This window comes from Amblyomma maculatum, chromosome 9 (assembly GCF_055883805.1).
Source record: "Amblyomma maculatum isolate TAMU_Amacu chromosome 9, ASM5588380v1, whole genome shotgun sequence".
NCBI classification, from domain to species: Eukaryota; Metazoa; Arthropoda; class Arachnida; order Ixodida; family Ixodidae; genus Amblyomma; species Amblyomma maculatum.
The window spans coordinates 91,617,024-91,634,501 of NC_139352.1; the positions used below are offsets into that span (position 1 = coordinate 91,617,024).

General features: G+C 42.8%; 1 pseudogene across 1 annotated transcript in view; it reads right to left on the minus strand.

The window, feature by feature from the left end:
* The window catches only part of LOC146179737 (calcium-activated chloride channel regulator 1-like), a 46,332-nt pseudogene that overhangs the window by 18,845 nt on the left and 10,009 nt on the right, over positions 1-17,478 (minus strand). The window contains exons 4-6 of the transcript XR_014700985.1: positions 12,966-13,072; positions 11,497-11,670; positions 1,610-1,737 (exon numbers count right to left, since the gene is read on the minus strand). The product of XR_014700985.1 is annotated as a calcium-activated chloride channel regulator 1-like (transcript). The remainder of the gene's footprint in view (positions 1-1,609; positions 1,738-11,496; positions 11,671-12,965; positions 13,073-17,478) is intronic.

Sequence of the window (17,478 nt, forward strand, 5' to 3'; positions counted from 1 at the left end):
AGCAAATACTCAATTAACGAAAATAGCACATGACCTCCCTTTATTTATTATAATTGCACCCAAATTACATATAGTTACTTGATTTCGCTAAAGGTTTCGACTGTGTGTGACATTCTAAACATATCACAAAATTACGAGGATTCGTTAGTGATGGGAAATATTGGCTTGGATAGATTTTTTTGCAGCAACGGTCACAATTCTTCTTTTACACCACGTCGAATTTAAATCGGTACCATTCACATCCGCAGTTACTCGAGGCTCGGTTCTTGGACCCTTTTTGCTCCATATCTTTATTAGTTATACTGCTGCTACGGTCTACTGTAAGATCAAACTCTTTTTCTGGCGATTGCATAATATACAGAGAAGTAATAAGCCTCGAAGATCATATCATTCTCAACAGGAAACAAAATGCTGATTGGTGCGATATGGAAGGTGTCGTCAAAACAAAGAAGTAACCAGGGAAATAGAGCCTTCTAATTTTGTGAATAAAATAAATGACACTCCGCTTACCTTTGTAAGCGAGCACATATATCTAAGTGTCACATTGTTCAACGATCTTAGATGGGGTGAACACATCAGTAATATCGCTTCAACTGCATCACACAAGTTATGTTTTCTTATAACATGTCTTCTACTTTCCCTTGCACAAACTAAATCTCCTATCTTATAGGATTTTTATTAGGTCTGTACTAGGATATGCTAACACCGTTTGGTTTCTCCAGTCTCTAAGTAATCGTTCATGGCTTGAAAGAATACAGCGTAAAGCATGAAAATTCATTCACAATAGGTACAACCGAACGGATTCACCAACCGAACTAGCTGTAATATCTGGACTCAAAACTCTATGAACAAGAGCGAAATTGTCGAGATTAAAATTCTTCTATCAGTTACTGCATAACGCCATCAGCATCGACTTCTTACAGTACATTTTGCTATCAAGTAAGTGAGACAAAAAAATCAGCACGCCTGTACACCAACCGAATATTATTGTCACAGTCACATATTTCTTCCCGCTAACAACAAGCGAATGAAATCGCCTGCATGCATCTGTTACTAACGCTGATTCATTTTCAAGTTTTTGCTCCAAACTACATTCCATGGTTTGAACAGAAATGATCCGGTGACGAATTTCGCTTCCTTTTTTTCTCGTTCCTTTCACTAAGTCGACGGCATGTTATCCCATGGTTTTCCTTCTTGAACTTTTTTTTTGTGATGTGTATCGTCTGTGCGGAGTTAGCACGACATTTTTAGTTTTTCTGTACTGTATTAATTGCCTAATACCGTATTTCTGTAGAGCTGCTTTGACTCCTTTCATCACATTTTGTTAGATATTATAAATGTAAAGACCTTGTGCTATGGTCTAAACTTGAGATCGGCAGCACAGGAAATAAATAGATAAAAATAAAGAAATATATTCTCTGATAGATATGTTCATGCCAAAGTCACTGCCTAATGGCTAAGTGATCACTGTCTGTGCTCCGCGACCTACGACTCCCAGTAAGGGAGCTCGACTTCAGTACATTTTAATTGCGAATGCCGTTGCTCTAGCGGCCGGACACATCCACTACCACATTGCTTGATCTAAAGACAACAAAAAGAGACAACATACTTCTTGAAGCCTTCATTGGCGCTGATCACCTCCCAAGTGGACTTGCCCTGGCAAAGCCTGTTCTGCTTGTTGGGAGCGAAGCGGTTGTGCCTGCGGGTTCCTGTGCTGGAGTCGCAAAACTGGCTGATCTGGAATAAGGATCGTAGTCAGGTAAAATATGCTAACGCGAGGAGGTTTTGCCAGTGTTCATCACTGTACGACTATTGATATCTGCAACCAGTCGGCTAGATGCCTGAATGCTGAACCCTGGTGCTTCGCGACGGACATTTTGGGACCGCACGTTTTTTCTCAATACTCACAAATAATATTATGCTGGAACTTTGGCGGCTTTGTCTACTGCGAAGGACAAATTAGACACAGGCTAACTCCTCAAAAAGAAGCTTTCTGAGCAAGTACTTTCCACCGACTCATCTGCCTTACCCATTCTATAAACATGTCCATCCGTCAACGTCCGTCTGCCCGTCCGTACGTCAACGTCAACGTCCGTCCGTCCCTCTTTTAGAATCCAGGAATAAATCCAAAATGGCACATCCCACATTCCTGCAATTAAATGCGTCTTGTGCCAGCTGCTGTCTTTCATCCGCCCAGCCATTTTCTGCCTCCCTGCTGACATGTTTACCTTCCCTTGGAACCTATAATAGTTGGTTATCGCTGATTACCATTCGTTATCCTCCCTTTGCATTATATGTCCAACCAATTTCGTCTTCGCGATATTGACTAGGACCTCATTAATCGCCTGTGCTGATTAATGAGCTCTGCTCTACCACTTCCTTTTAATGCTACACTCATTATATTATTTTCAGAGTTTGATGCGTTTTTCTCAAAATAATAACCACTGTATTCCTTATGGTTTACCATCCTTCCCTCAAGATCAGCATCGGTAAAGTACGGGTATTACGCTTGCCGTTTGGAAATAAAGAATTCGTTTAGTTAAATACCCCAATTCCACTTTTGTATTAAGTGTCTTACTGTCGTCATGCTGATGTAAGGTCACTACTTGCACATAAGTACTCTTCATAAATTGCTATTCCTTTCCTGGATTGTTGAACGTTATTGTACTGTGCTTATTGCTTTTGAACCGAGCCATTTTGCTTTGGTTGTAATGTTTCTCGGTCATGTTTTGCGGTTCGCTCATTGCGTTGCTTAGCAAAGCGATGTCACGAGCGAATGAGCGATTACTTAGGTACTGTACATAAAAGTCTATTTCTAGCTATTCTTAGTGCTCTCCTCTGAATACCTCATGTGAGCAAGCAAGGAATAGTACCGGTCAGATGGCGGCATCTTGCTCGGCACACGTTTTCTGATGCAGCATGAAATTGCGGGCCCTTTCTCTTCCCCAAGGTTATTTATACTTAGATTGCGCGTAGACACTTTTTCTGGCCAGTACGGTTGCGCTACTCCATCTTACAGGAGATGTGCTGCGTGCAGACAGTATCGTTAAATTACTCTATTAAGGCGAATCCCTAAGCTATGTTGTGTCTGCAAAATTTGTAGCACGTGCAGCTTTCTGGATCCTCTTGTTTCAGACTGGCAGATGGACATATTGTGGGCTGATCAGTGTCTACAAGAAACTGTATTTGGACCTGCATAGGCTACTTTTGAACCGGCGTGCCTAAGACTCTTCTGAGCCTGCTATTGCGTTATTGAGCACCAAATGCTGTTAGCTGTCGTTGACAATGACCTTGTGATCATGCTGAGCCAAATCCGGGAGTCGTCATCCGGGCACCGAAGCGGTCACATTCGAGCACCGAACGAAAGTGAACTGGTCGCGTTTTCCTCCCTCGTACAGCTAAAAAAATTTATTTTTCAGTTTCTTCTTAATGCTTTATGAGATGTCGTCCAAGCTGTTAATTTAAAACGCGCTGAATTTTAGTTTGTCATTGCTACCAACCCAGAAAAAGAGGCACAATAATTTATTATAGAAAGAGACCACAACACAGGCGCGTATTATCAGATAGCCGCCAATAAAAACAGAAGAAACAAAATTTTCTTTTTCACATACAAGGCATGACTGAGCTTTAACACTCAAGCACATGACCTAACTCTATCTCACACAACCCATCCGCCAGCTAGCCACACAATCTGTTATTCTGATATTTCTAATAACGCCATGATAAAGGAAGGTACTGCATGCACCAAACACTTCATTTTCCTCTGTTGCCCGTGAGGAGCTTTTGAGGGAGTGCCACTCAATGGTAAGAGGAGCACTCCAGGGTGAGAGGGGCGCTGCGCGGGCGGACAATGGCTTCGGCGTCGTCTCCAAGTGTGCCACCACAGTCTCATGTCCGTAACCATTTAGTGCTTGCATCTACTCTCCTTTACTGGAGAGGCAGTCATTTATTCATGCATGGGTCTGTATTGCTCAGAATGAATTGTCCACAGTATTTGGTGCAGTATAAATGGAGTGTGGGCCACTTGGTTCAAATGTCTTTCTAACACGCGAGCCTAGGAAAGAACTGAGGAACACTTAATCTACTCCTTATTTTGGGGGTTTGACGCGAAAACTTTAGCAGTTCTCTTAAGCGGTTCCTCTTGCGCGTTTAGCCATTTGTGCACACTCACCCTTCATAGACATGCACTTGCATTGCACTCCGATCGAAGCATACCACTGATAATTAAAGAGGTCGGTTCAAATGTCCCTCTGTGTCATATCTTGTAGCATGCTCAATACCTGAAGCTTTCAAGACCACAGATAAAAATTTAAATTAATCCGTCAAATCTACCGCATTTTCTTTCATTTTGTTCATTCTTGCAAGATGGTGCTGGATACATCTAATCATATCAGAGGATAGCTAGAGACATGGGTTGAAACTGACAACATATATAAGTGCAACCGTATGTCAAGCCAAACTTTCAGTGTGAAGAATGACAAATCACGTCCTTTACTTAAGGCCCACGCAAAACAGAATACCAGACAAAAATTTCTATGCTTCCCAAGAACATCACTTAAAAGCATTTAACCTGCGGAAAGTTCCTAGCGATACGCATAAGCAGCGTTACTCAGAAAATCTGACGTCGTCATTGTCCTCAGTATTATGATCAATCACCTGTAAGGCGCTGAAAGTGTTAGCTGGCAGCTGGCATAACTAACCACTGATTCCTGGAAGCTTTGTGCTCCTTAACGACGCCACATTATATCAGAAATTTTAGAGCAGCTGCCAACTCGGTGTGCTCATTTCGAAATGTAAAGTTGAAATAAAAATCAACTTGCTCTCCTCTTTGATATCAAGTATATGCCCGCTAACGACGGAGCTCTATCGCGTCATACGTTTAAACAAGGAGCTTAAATGTCCCGTATATTTTCCATAGCCAAAATTTCATCAAAATTGATGAAAGTACTCCTGAGCCCGCACAATAAGAAACCTTAAGAAAAGGAGACTTCATGTTATCAGCGTTTGATGAGAAAGTTACCTTCCATACAAAATATTAAACAGAAAATCATTTAATCCAGTTCAGGGTGATCCAGGCAGCTGGGCACAGCGCACATGACCTAAAAACTTTTACTACGGTTTCGCAGATACCTGGCCAATCTTTTCGTCTGAGGATATATCTGCACATCGAAGACGATACCTGAGCGACGGAGCAGGACCACTTCTTCAACACGTGTGCTGCGCAGATTTTCCCTGGACGACAGAATTCTGCGCAGTCAACGAGAGGATAAAAGAGCGACGCGACCATCCCCGCGCCACAGTTCAGGGTGATCCAGGCAGCTGGGCACAGCGCACAGGACCTAAAAACTTTTACTACGGTTTCGCAGGTACCGTCTTTGCCAAAAGTAACCAGGCTGCTCCGAAGGCTGGCGGAGCAAGCGCGCGGCCGTGTGGCGGCGTTGCGCTCGCTGTGGCTTATCGGTGCTCGTTAGCTCCGAGGGTACAACAGCAGACGTAACTTCGCACCCTCCCTCTCACCCGTTGGATGATAAAAACTAGGCGCGTATGATGCGTCGGCTGCGGTTTCACGTGTGCGAAGCTTGGTTGAGCCCAGCGAGGGCGCTCAGTATAGCGAAGGGCTATTCGCTCTTCTTGGCAACTGCCCTGAAGCAGATAATATGTCGCGTTTCTCGCTGTATAATTTTACGTGCTAGTGTTGTGTAATCCGCTGCTGAAAAGCACCAGCAGAATTGCGCTTTCCTGTGTGTTTCATGCGCCTGTGCATCGCACCTCGAAATTTCAATATGCTTTCTTCAAGGTGCCTTGCGTAGTGCCACATTACGGGTCGTAACTAGGGAAAGCTTGTGAACCCTTTCAAGCCACCTTATTTCTCTTTTAGGCTTGCGAAATTGTGTTAGCCCCTCGGGGTGGCTGTTTAAAAATATGTGCAATGATTTATTGTAACAAATATTTGCATTTGCTTGTAGGTAAGTTTTGGTCTAAGTAAAGAACTTAAATGAAACCTTCCTCACGCTTACCTATTATATGCACATGATTGCTTTCTCGCTCGCGGAACCCTTATTTCAGGGCGACACTGTCTAGAAAACCTAGCAGATATTCGTCCTAGAAACGAACAACAAGAGCTCACCGTGTCTACTATCACCTGCTTTTCAGTTTTCCGCAGTTGCCGAGAAGAGCGAAAAGCCCTGTCGCTATACTGAGCGCCCTCACTGGGCACAACCAGGCTTCGCACGCGTGAAACCGCAGCCCGCACATCATACGCGCCTAGTTTTTATCATCCAACGGGCGAGAGTGAGGGTGTGCAGTTACGTCAGCCGTTGTACCCTCGGAGCTGACGAGCACCGATAAGCCACAGTGAGCGCAACGCCGCCACACAGCCGCGTGCTTGCTCCGCCAGCCTTCGGAGCAGCCTGGTTACTTTTGGCAAAGACGGTACGTGCAGCGTTTAGCTGCTTCATGTATTTTTGATATACAGCTCCTGGATTACCCTGCATCTGTCTCTGTAAAATGGATGAGGGAACGAATCTGTTATCTGCCCTTGGTGATACGTTGGCCGAAAAACCGCCGACAACGATAAAAGAAGTTGCCAAAACTTTGGTCGAAATGACTACGCGACTAGAAACAGTAACGACTTATATTAGAGCTGATATCAAAGCTGTTGCACTTGATCATAAAACTTCGCTTTCTGATATACAAGAAATGAAACAATCCATGGATTTCATGAATGCAGCTTTCGAAAAGTTTAAAGACGACGTACAGAGTGTCTGTCAGGAAATAAATACAATCAAGAAAAAGCAAGCGGAATGCAAAGAGGAGGCCCAAGAACTGCGCAAAGAACTAAAAGAAGTGAGGAAAGAGCTAATAGATTTGAAGCAGTACAGCCGAAGGAACAATCTTGAGATAAAAGGCGTTCCACCAGTGCCAAATGAATCGCTGCGCACTATGATGCTAAAGATAGCCGAAACCCTTGAGGAAGAACTTCAAACTGAAGACATTGATGTCATACACCGAGTGCCGACTAAAGAGAAAAACCAGGCAAACATAGTCGTGCGATTCATGTCAAGGGAAGTTCGTGATCGCATTATTCTCAAAGCTAAGAAACAGAGGCTGACAACTGCTATCTTGGGATTCGAGACGGATGATCCAGTTTATATAAATGGGCATCTGTGCCCAGAATATAAACTCTTGCTCGGCAAAGCAATCAAGACAAAACGTGAGAAGAACTGGCAATTCGCCTGGGTGTCGCAGGGCAAGATATTGATGAGGAAGGCTGAGAAGTCTAAGGTGCTCCACATAACATGCGAGGAAGACCTGACTAAGGATAACTAAGTGAATATTTAATGTTCGGTACCGTTCTCTACCGTAATGAGTTTTTCGATAAGTCAAGTAAATGACGAATTTAACATGAGACCATGTCTTTCTCTTGTTCACTGCAATATCCGCAGCGTCCACAAAAACTGGGATTTGTTTTCAGTATTTTTATCTCGACACAGTTTTAAGTTCGAAGTCATTGCCCTCTCGGAAACATGGTTACGTAAAAACGAACATTTTTCTGTCCCAGGATATAACTTCATTTCTAGCTCTAGGGACACCTCTTCTCGAGGAGGGGGTGTTGCACTGCTGATAAAATCTGACCTTGAATTTAAAATCATTACAGAATTAGTTGGTAATAATTTTACTATTGAGTATCTTTTCATTAAATTACATTCAAATGTAACAATTGGAGTGGTCTATAGACTACCAAGTTCTAGTTTGCCGATATTTTTCGACGAAATGGAAAGCGTGTTTACGTCCTTTAGTAACAACTGTCCGGTGATAATAACAGGTGACTTTTATATTAATGTTAATAATGAAGCACATAATGAATATTTGCACTTACTAGACTCCTTTAACTTCAAAAACACAATACTGGAACCCACCAGGATAACATCTACAACTGCTACAATATTAGATCATATTTTATACAATATCGAAAATATTACATCAGGTGTATATGATACAAGGATTACTGACCATTCTCCAGTATTTGCACTTTATCATAGGGTACAACAACGTACTAATCACTCGCGTTCTAAGACCACCCGACTTAATAACGTTTTGCTAAAAAGAAAACTGCAGCTACTGAATCCAGAGAGTATATTTGATGCTGATGTGCACTCAGAGTGTGCAAATTTTGTAAATGTATTGAACACTACAATATCTGAATGCACAAATTCTTATCAAAGAAAATACGACAGGCCTCTTAATCCTTGGATGACCGAGACGATACTGAAAGCAATAAAAGAAAAGGATACTTGGTACAGTAAGTGGAAGAAGCAGAAAGAGAATGTGTATTATTTGCAGCAATTTCGCATTGCTCGAAACTCAGTACTGTCCATGATAAGAAGGAGGAAAAAAGAATATAACACGTCGCTTATTGAACGAGCTAATGGGAACACTAAACGAATATGGAATGTTCTAAATGATGTAATTGGCAAGCCTCCTACAAAGTACATTTATCCCGATGTAGTGAATAACGACACAGCATTGAGATTTAATACATATTTTACCAGCATAGGCCCACAGCTGGCACAACATATACCACTTACTCCATGGATGATGCATTCGGGACCTGCCAATAGTACCTTTACATTAACTGCACTTACACTTGATACAATTACTGAAATAATTGGAAGCTTGAGTAGCGCCAAAGCTACAGGGCCACACGGGATACCAGTGAAAGTTGTGAAAGATAATGTTGAGATTGTTGCACCCCTTTTGCTCCATATATTTAATCACTCAATAGAGAAAAGTATTTATCCCGACATACTGAAAATAGCAAAAGTCATCCCTGTATATAAAAACGATGATAACAATGATCCAAGCAGCTATCGTCCAATACCGGTGCTTAGTGTAATAAATACTATATTTGAAAAAGCTATAGCATTACAAGTACGCCATTATTTGAAAGAAAATAATATTGTTTCTCAATGTCAGCATGGCTTCCGATCTAATAGATCTACATCCACAGCGGTTCTCGAACTTACACAGTCTATATATACATCTTTACACAATAATGAAATTCCGGTTGTATTGTTTCTTGATTTAAAAAAAGCTTTCGATACTGTTAGTTACTCTATTCTGTTGAAAAAGCTTGAACACTACGGATTCCTCGGGTCTACACTTGACTTTTTTGCTAGTTATCTCTCAAACAGGAAGCAATACGTTTATCTTGATGGTTTTTCCTCCCCCCTTCAAACAGTTGAAACAGGCGTTCCCCAAGGTTCTGTTCTAGGCCCCATTTTGTTCTCTCTATATATTAATGATTTCCCTCAGATTTTATCTTCATCTAAGGCTGTTATATACGCTGATGACACAGCAGTAATATTTTCAGGCAAGTTACTTTTAGAATTGGAAGCAGTAATTAATTCCGAAGCATGTCGAATAAACGAATGGTTTAACTGCAATAAACTCACGCTAAATAAATCAAAAACAAAATTTGTTCTATTTCGTCCCAGAAATAAGTTCTTTAATTCTTCTAGCCTCAATATTTTAATTGATGGAGCAGCCTTGGATGAGACAGAATCAATAAAATATTTAGGTATTACAATTGACAACCAGTTGAACTTTAAAGAACACATTACAAATCTGTGTTCGAAACTTGCTTCAGCTTGTTATATTCTTTTTCGAACACGATTATATTTTTGTACCCGTATTTTAAAAATGGTTTACTTTGCCATATTTCATTCTCACCTTATCTATTGCTGCGAGTCTTGGGCATTCACATTTAAGACATACTTAGATCCCATCATTCGTCTTCAAAAAAGAGCCGTACGCATAATGACCTTCTCGCACTGGCATTCATCTACACCTTTATTGTTCTCAGAGCTACATATACTCCCTTTTACTCTTGCGTCGGAAATGAAAGTTTGCTGTGTAGTAAATTCCATTCTCCTGAATACTCATCCTTTACCAATTACAATATTTGTTACACCCAACAGGAACACCAGAAATGCAAGCAATATAAACTTTAACCTTCCTATCACAAGAAACTTTTACGGCCAACGCCTAATACAATATGTCGGTGTAAAAATATGGAACAATATTCCACTTGAAATTAAAATGGCAAATAACTTTTTATTTTCCATGAAAAGATTTTATTTTGACAGAATTATATTATTATAACACTAAATAAAAGAGATAAGAAATGCTTACATTTCTGGCGCTACCAAATGTGTATGTCTTGGTTGTATTCATTTTCTTCACATACGGAACTGTATTCCGAGATCTCTCAATTATGCAAGTCGCCTAAAATAATTTGTGTATGTGCATGCCTGCTTTTCATTTCTTTACTGTTATGTGCTCATTTATTGTTAAGTTTGCTTGTGTATAAGCCTGAAAACATTTGATAAATGTCCTTTAGCGTGTCTCCACTGCTGTGTATATGTATGTATGTATGTATGTACGGGCCTAAACTAGCTTCGGCTATTGGCCCAACATTTTTTTGCAATTTCTATATTTATTGAAATAAAAATGATTGATTGATTGAAAAAAAATGTGGGCCACGCATTCGCAACACACATAACTTGTGGGTAAAGTGTCTTCACAGGACAGTTGCTAGTGAGGGTAACATCCCAATTATCCGAAAAAATTTTAGATGGAATTTTTCGCCATACATTGGCAAACGCTGATGCTCAGGCAGACACTTTGCATCCCGAAGCGCTAGCGCAGCGTAGAACAGGATATGATGATGGCAGCAACAAGGGGATAATAGAGTGAGCTGTGGGAGATAGTGGCTTATCTGTTGTGGCCAAAAATACAAAGCTGGTCGGCTCCCCTTCGAAAAAAGTCACTTGGACAAAGTTACTGGGCGCTCCCGAGAGAAAGCAGGACTAACTGCCGGCAATCCGAACTAAATACTGTCAACGTGATCCTTCTTCGCAATCTTACAATTTAAATCTGTAGGAACCGGTGTCATGAATAGGTAATGGAATAGGAATAGGCCGTCGTAGGCAGTCTCTGTAACAACTATACTGCATAGATTAAAGCTTACGTTTCAAGTCATTTTCGACGAGACATCACACAAATCATGAGTTAAGGTACATAAAGGAAAGGCTGACGCGAGCGCCCGAGTTTTTCCTCCTTTTGACAATGACGCTATAAGGATTAATGAATCGGTAAGTTCCCTCTACTGCTCAAACCTTTTCACTTCACTTCCTCCTCCTTTTCACTTCACCTCCTTGAAAAAGAAAAACGTCATGCTGACGTTCGAAGACTGGCTGCCCACTTGAAATTACGCGCAGACTTCCTACATTCAAACAAAATCTGACTGGTGGTCACGTGTCTATAACAGAGAGTAACGTACACCTTTCCCGTAATCCGATTACCCAATCAAATACCCATTAACTAATTGGCATCCTTTTCAATAATTAAACGAGGATAGATGTATCAGGAGGACGGCCACAATGTCTCTAGCCAATGCGTCGTGGCTGCAGATGCATGGCAAGATATACTTACATTGTTCTGGTACGGCATGAACATGATGGATGACTCGACGAGGGTCTTACTTGGCATCATGATCTCCACCGTACAGTTCTTGGAGAGCTGGCAATTCGTGTACATCATGCAATTTTCACCACTTTTGGTCGTGGCCCGGAAGCGAATCTCCTGAGAGCACGAGTTCAGTCTCACCTTGGAGCATGATGGAAAAGAAAAAAAAAGAATAATAAGATGTTTCAGCTGAGCGCCTTCGATTTCAAGAGGATGTGTCGACTGCAAACTATTGAATCACTCGACTGCAGAAGCAGGGCTGCTATTTTCACAATAAAGGTTAAACTTTTAAGCTATACGCTGCTTGTTACGGAAGGTAGAGAACAGCGTTGGAAAAGCAGAGAACAGCGTTGGAAAACGGGTCAAGACAGCACACGACAGACAACTCCGCTATTGCGGTAGCAATTTTTTAAAGACCTGCCGATTTTAAGACTTTGAAGAATACGGGGCTAATACGAAGGTGGTGAAAAACACGTGACTGACTCATCGCTAATGTGCTCTATTCTGCAACGAAATATGGTAGAAACTTGCGATATAAGTCTGGAACAGATTACACTAACTCAGGTGCCTGAGATTACGCTGACGTCGCCCGCATTAAGAACTTGCATGAGTAGCAGAATAGTCATAGCCACTGCCCCGTGGGCGTGCACTGTAGGCTTTACAACTTATAATCATGTACATTTCTGATCTTGGTTTAAAATATTTTGTCACAAACGTTTCCGCTTCATTGTGCTCTTAGATTTGATTAGATATTAGGGCACTTTATAGCGATATTTGGCTTTCAGGGCTGTGACTTTATTAACCGGAGAACAACAAAAAGGTCATCTCTCCGCTTCAGCGTATTCTTAGTTCTGACGCGACATTTGGAAGGTTTATTGGTGATCTTATGGTTTTTGGACTGTATCATCATCCAGAATCATCTGGGAGAAGGCGGTTATATCAGAAAAGTAATCTTCGAGATAGACTAGTGTTCTTTCCAAACTCAAGTTCAACGTCACGTTTTAATGAAAGGTTCTTTGTTTCAGGTAGCAAATTGTTTGCGACGCAAAATATTTGCACTCGTCTTTTTGCGCAACCAGCGTTTTATTTGTTAATGCGGTATATTTGAACATATCAGCAGACGTGGTTTGTTACAAGTGTAGTTTTAGTGCGTGTTCACGGTTTTCACTCCGAAATATATGAAATCAGTGCCTCTAAGACTGTCATCAGAAGAAGAACACTAGCACACTGCTTCTGCGTGATAATGACCTACTTCTAGGTTGATAACTGGGGCTGTTGATTCCTTATATCGGAAAGAAAAACACCTTAATCAAGATCGCACCAGGTTTGCCGCTCCCCTTTTGTATGCCGTCTTTCAGAAGGTCTTGTATGTGTATGTTTTCGCAACATTTTTATTACAGACTTGCTTTCGTCTCCACGTTTTTAACGGCACTCACTTTGTTATCGTCGCAATAGGTGAGGGGAAATGTGTCGTCGTCCTGGCTTCCGTACTCGTCGAACACGCCATACCGGTAGTGGGCCCATTCGTGCACGAATACGTAGGCTGTAAGGATGAAATGGCGGTGAAAAAGGATGCAATTCGCATGTAACTTACCGCAGTTGGTAGAACCTCCAATTAGTGTCATTTCTCCCTACGGAATTTCATTTTTATCCTTTAAGTTTCATATAACTGTCTTATGTGGCAAACTGCATTAATAAACAAATGGCACCAAGCTGCTGGGCAGCGAACTAGAGCGGTTAGGCTTATCGCCAGTGTCAGTATGACTGTTTTCAAAGTGCAGTAATCAAATAGAAAAACATTTATTGGTGACCGAATATGGCTAGCCCCCCTGGACACTCCTGGCTCGCAGACTTAAGGGGAATGGGGATGATGCCATTTCAGATGCTGGCGCCTGGAGGTCTTGTGTCCCGGCTGCCTCTTCCTCCAAGCAGATGGTTAGAAGCTGGAGCTCAGGATCCCAACTACGCAGCAAGGTATTCCAGGTTGCTCTATTTATTTTGTGTGCTTCCTCGATAGAGTGTTAACGTTCTAAAATTATGTGATCGAGAGTCCCTCTCTCATCACAGTTTTTGTATTTGTCATCCTTTGGGGCTCCGCAGCCCCTTTCAGTGCTTTAAACTCCGCGCGCGTTTTCCTATTTGTATTGCTTTTGCGCGGGCAGCGCTAGTGCGCATGAGTGAACAGCTGATCTTAGGGGCGGGTTGTTATCGGCGAAAAAACGAGAGTAGATAAGCGCGTCGAAATTAAGGCGCGGGGCCTTTTGCCCTGGCGGGGAGGCCAAAGTGGGGCGGCCAGCGAGCGTCACGGGCCATCCGGGCATGCACGGATGATGGAAAGAAGACCGGAGGCACGATGATGGAAGGAGTGCCTGTAGAAATGGCCTAGGCTTATTCGCGTGAGCTGTTGACACGAGAGAAGCAATGTCGCTTGGGCCGCAGCTAGTGCTTTGGCGCCATCGCTCGCCCTGTTCGCACCGCAGTGTGTTTTGTTTGCCGCGGTGAAGCCCTGACCCTCGTTCGGTTTTATCCTTGGCAATGTATCGTCGTGCTGGTCGACATCATGTCTCCAGCGCAGTGGCGTTTCTCTTTGTTTGTTCCTTTTATTAAATGCTTTTGCATTTGTCCGGAAATAAACCAGTGTTTTTAAGAGAGACTGGAACTAATTGTCACTAACCGGCGAGGCCATGGCTCGCGGACCCCTGTTCTGAAGGCGAGGCATTCAATACCTAACCTGAAAACCGTGTGCGGCCACGTGTAGGTTTGCCATCGTCTCCAGGGGCGGGGGGAGGGCAGTCTGCGTTTCAATCTATAATGCTGCGTAATCTTTCCATATTTTAGCAGGCATTCTCCGCTCCCTCGGTCGCCAAAGTATGTCCTCGTTTCTTTATTCCCGGTGATGGCTGCGTGAGGCGATGTCCAAATTATCTGAACTTTCCTGGTCAACTTTCTCTGGTCTACATTTGGGCCGCACCGGGAGAGATTCTCCCCTTACTAAAATTTTCGATGGACGTTTTGCGGTCGCTTATTACTTGTTGTGCCTCCGTTCATAAGCTAGCCAACGCTATCGCAACTTCGGCAGCTTCAATGCTGTGCTCGCGCAGGATGGCGGCCGCCATGGCGTAACCTCGGCCTTTGACGACAGCTGCCACCATGATGCCACCGCAACCTCTGGTGGCATCCACCTAGGCTATCGCACCTTCCGACATTTCTCCGATTATAATTCCTAGAGCCTTGGCTTTGTTTTGCCTTCTGCCTTTGTTGTGTTCCGCCGGATGCATGTCTTCTGACACGAGGGGAATTCCAACTTTGTACAGGATAACTCCTCCTGTCTCTGTTGCCCAGAGTATTTCGATTTGAGAGGTTCGCATGGCCTCAGCTAGTTCTGTACATGATCTGCGCACTCCTAGAGCTAGCATCTCTTTCGTGGGTATGCATATGGATAGTCTTAGCACTTTTGCTGATGCATTTCCTCGTTTGGGAATATATTTTTGCTCTTTCCGCAATTTTTAAATTACGGTACGGTGTTGCGTAGCTTATCCGGCTTGCGACAGCTTTTCTTAAGCTACGTTTTCAGTTTTCTTTTAATCCTCAATCTTTATAGGCCACTAGCTTGATTAGACTCAGAGTCTGCATCATGTGACGCACCGGCCTCTTGATATTCTCGACATTGCGACAATGCGGCTGGAGGATCAGGCCTAGGATTCTGATTTGGTCAATCTTTCTTACGTGTGTACCGTCCACATTAATGTTTCTATCCGAGGGTGCATTGCCCCTTAGGTGCTTCGAAATATATATAAAGAGTTCGGAATTTTTGTGGTTGTAGATGAACGGCTGATTGGGCGAGTTGGTGAACCATGATGGACAGTAATATACGTACGCAACAAAGACGAGACAAAGAGGAGAATTGGACAACGACGGCGCAGATGATTGGCAGGCCAACGACGGTCGTTGGCCTGCCAACCCTCTCTTGGCCGCAAAGTAAAAATGGCGTCAGTGGCGATTTGAAGCAGATTTTATACTGTCCAGCGGCTGCCCCGGTTGACCCATAGTGGGTTATCGTAGGCGTACATATTAAATTACAGTCCCTCAAGCTTTGCTACTTTGCCGAGGAGTTCTATCATGGTCACGTTGAAAACGGAGCAGCAGGGACGCCTGTGATGTTGGCTTCCTAGTTCAATCGTGGGGGGAGATTCTGAAGCTTGAAATCTCAAGCGAGCAGTTCTGCCCGTCAAGAAATTCCTGGTGTACGTGTGTGTTTTGGTAACTACGTCTAACTTGTTCAGTCCTTCTAGCATTGCCTCATGTTTCACATTATCTTGAGCTTTCGTGAGATCTAGGTCCAAGTTTGTCTGTGCGTCCTTTGATTTTGAGTCTATCATATTTATATCGCGTTTAATTTGAGCATGTCGTCCTGCGTATAAAGGTGAGGTCTGAAGCCGCTCATCTCATTTGGCCAGTCTGTTCCGCCCCATGAAACCTATTAGTCCGGTCTGGAAAGCATGTTCACTCAATCTCCCTACGTAGGAGGTTAGGAAGGTTAGTCCTAAATTTGCCAGTTGGGGAGGCTTCCCGGATTCTGGTATTAGAATGATTTTTGCTGTTTTCCACTGCTGTGGCAGCTCGCTTTTTTCCCAGAATTCCTACATACACTCCGTTATGTGCCTAATGGAGTCGCCGTCTAGGTTTCTTCAGGTTTTGTTCTTTACCCCGTCTGGTCCCGAATTCGTTTTGAGTCTCACGGTTCCTGCCCTCATCTCAACCTCCGTGATGTTTGGTGTTTCGCTGGGCATTCTGCTGTAATCGGGGAGGGATGTAGGCGAGGTATCTCCCACGTATGTTTCTATTACGTTTTCATGAAGTCCTCGTCGTCTTCATCGTACGCGCACCTAGTATTTGCTAGCCTTATGTCACATGGCGTCTTATACTTTTCCGGGCCTAAAAGGTTGCGAAAGATGTTCCATGTTTTAGAGAGAATCGTATTTCTCTCCACTTCATCGCCCTTATTATGTGAGTTTTGCTCACATAGTTTTGCAAGTGTAGCTGAGGGTTCGACAGAATCGTGTCTGTCGAGGGGCAGACATAGTGGCCGAATAAAACGTACACTCGTCAAATACCAAAAAAAATGCTTTAAACATGACGTTTCGGGACACCTACGGGTCTCTTGATCACAATGAAAGAATGTGCGAAATGGGCTGCCTTTCATATATGAGGCGACCCATTTTAGGTTTTTTTTTTAAATTTACACCTTACATTACAGCGCATTTTACTATAGCGCATTTTACTATAATCCTGGAGAGCAAGTTTAGCACAACCTCTTAGTGCACTGGTTGTGCCAATCGAGTAGGAGCAATGAATAATTAACGTGCCAAGAAAAAGACCTGAAAGTAATTTAACTCTTCTCGCTCTTAAATGTGATTAAAAACAAACAAACATATAAACTACACTGTTTCAAGATATAACTATTTTAGTTATAAGCTGTCGTCAAAGTATTCTGCAAAGCCGTTAATTGCGCTGGGTCGTCTCCGCAACAGGCTTGCTCTGCAACACTCTTCTTGAAAGCAAGGTGGAAACCAAGTTGTCGACTCCTATGAATATGTACAAGACATTGCTTGTTTTGTTTTGCTTTTCATTGTAAACTTCAGAAAGGAAGATTTGCTTCGTTAATATTGGAAGTTAGCGTATGTGATGCCCTGGCTAACGTCTCCCTTTTCTGTTTTTTTCGGTCTCCAGCTTCTCCTGATTGACGCTTTCATAGCCCATATAAGCTTTCACTGTTTTCGCAAATCACCAGCGATGAAAATGTGTACGTGGGTACTAACAATCTGGCAGCGGACGACTCAAAGTGATCGTTTATTAGCTGGCAGCTTAAACATGGTGCCGTTCGTTTGTCCAATAATCAAAATACGGTCCGTATTCCGAGTCTGCGTCGTTATCGACAGTACCGCTATG